This window comes from Rattus norvegicus, chromosome 3 (assembly GCF_036323735.1).
Source record: "Rattus norvegicus strain BN/NHsdMcwi chromosome 3, GRCr8, whole genome shotgun sequence".
Taxonomy (NCBI): Eukaryota; Metazoa; Chordata; class Mammalia; order Rodentia; family Muridae; genus Rattus; species Rattus norvegicus.
The window spans coordinates 78,623,242-78,625,233 of NC_086021.1; the positions used below are offsets into that span (position 1 = coordinate 78,623,242).

The following is a 1,992-nucleotide window of genomic DNA, read 5'->3' on the forward strand; positions in this document are numbered from 1 at the left end:
AAAAGACCCAAAGTGGGATCCAGCTTGAGGGGAGGCCCCAAGGCCTGACACCATTACTGAGGGTATGGTGCGCTCACAAAAAGGAGCCTAGCATGGCTGCTCTCTGAAAGGTCCAAGGAGCAGCTGAAAGAGTCAGAAGTAAATACTTACACCCAACCAATGGACAGACGATGCTGACCCCTGTGGTTGAATTAGGGAAAAGCTGGAAGACGCTGAGGAGTAGGGCGACCCTGTAGGAGGACCAGCTGTCTCAACTAACCTGGACCTCCCAGGATCTCTCAGACCCTGGATCACCAACCAGGCAGCACACACCAGCTGATATGAGGCCCCAACACATATACAGCAGGGGACTGCCGGGTCTGGGCTCAGTCAGAGAAGATGCACCTAACCCTCAAGAGACTGGAGGCCCCAGGGAGTGGGGAGGTCTGGCGGGGTGTGGGAGGCACATCCTTGTAGAGAGAGAGGGAGGAGAGGAGGTGTGGGATGTAGAATAGTCAGGGGGTTGACCGGGATGGGGATAAAGTCTGAAGTGTTAAAACAAATTAAAAAGAAAAAAAAAAGAATATGATGTATATAGGAAGGGGTTGAACAAAAGAAAGAAATGAGATTTACAGATAGAAAATTCACAGACAAGAATTGTGTGGTACCACCAACATTATTTGGATTACTCAAGGAGAAGATGTCAACAATGCAAGTTAAAATAGGTATTTTATTGAGAAACGTGCTGTCAGTGAGAAAGTAACATACAAACATTTCCTTTAATAAAATTAGCTTATCCTTACTCCTAAGAGCATGGCTAAACGCCTTTATCATCTGAAACTGCGAGTCACTCTGATCTATGGTTCTCTCTTAGAGCCTCCCACAGACAATGATGTTTCAGATTCCACTTGTGCAAATGAAAGAGCATAGTTAATATGGGTTATTCATAAACAGAACAGATTCCCTCGCTTGAATTTGAGTTGCCCGCATACATGTGAATTTTGTCTTGCTACTGGAGGCTGCTAAGGCGGGGGCTTATGTGTACTCCTGGGCCCTAGGAGTACAGTGTGAGCGTGTCTCTTTTTTCCCCTAAGTTTTATGGTGCTATAGTTCTACCTAAAACATCCCGCTTCCATGATTGTAACATAAAATAAACATCATTTCTTTTTATATACACTAGGCTTCCATGCAAGGTTTTCTTTTAATTATGTATTTGCTACATTAGAAGGGCCAGGGCACTAACCCTATAAATAATTTCCTAAATGGCTTTTATATATGAAACACTAAAATAAGATAAATAACATTTAGAATAAGTTAAACCATCACTGATATCTAATAATTAAGTAGCTGTTCAAAGGATGTGCAAATTCTCTGAGAATAAAGCTTTACCTGAGGCTGTAATGGTCTGGACATGTCTCTTCAAAACCCAACCCCAGGGAGGTGACCTGGAGAAGTGTGGCTCATGAGAGAAGAGGTGCCAACATGCGGTTTGTTCTTCCAGAGCCCTTCCCTCCCACCGAGGGCAGCTCCCATCGAGGGTGGTGGACCTGCAGGGGCCTCAGCAGAGGTGGAGTGCAGCTGTTTACCCTTGCACTGCCAGCCCCAGATCTGTAAGGAAGCCTCCCTGTTGCTTAGTAACTAGTTGTGTTCCTGTCATTCTGTCCTAAAATCTCAATGGACTAAGCAACACTTACTAATTTTTAAACTTACAAATTTTTTAGACATGGACACAGAAAGGACTAAATTCTAAGGTAGGTTGCTAGGCTTAGAATTTTAAGTTCCTGACTATATACTTTCTCAATGCAGGGAATAAAGTGGATTTTTCTTCTATCAGAAACAGTACATTGCTTGGCATTATTTCTTAAATAACATTTAAATGAATAAGTTCAAATTATTTAAAATTTTTATCTTAAAAGATTATAGAGATAGTAATGTTCTTATTCTCTTCTTATTGGTACACATTTGTAATGTAGATAGAAAACAAGAAAAGACAAAAACCTTTAAAACTGGTGT

At 41.9% G+C, this 1,992-nt stretch overlaps 1 protein-coding gene across 2 annotated transcripts in view; it reads right to left on the reverse strand.

Annotated features, from left to right (window-relative positions):
• Positions 1-689: 689 nt before the first annotated feature.
• The window catches only part of Gpr155 (G protein-coupled receptor 155), a 53,873-nt gene continuing 52,570 nt past the window's right edge, over positions 690-1,992 (reverse strand). The window contains exon 15 of one of the 2 annotated variants that reach the window (XM_006234356.5): positions 690-1,992. This exon is cut by the window's right edge and continues 1,017 nt beyond it. The gene's annotated coding sequence lies outside the window, so the exon portion shown is untranslated. The other variant, NM_001107811.1, reaches the window with a different exon arrangement.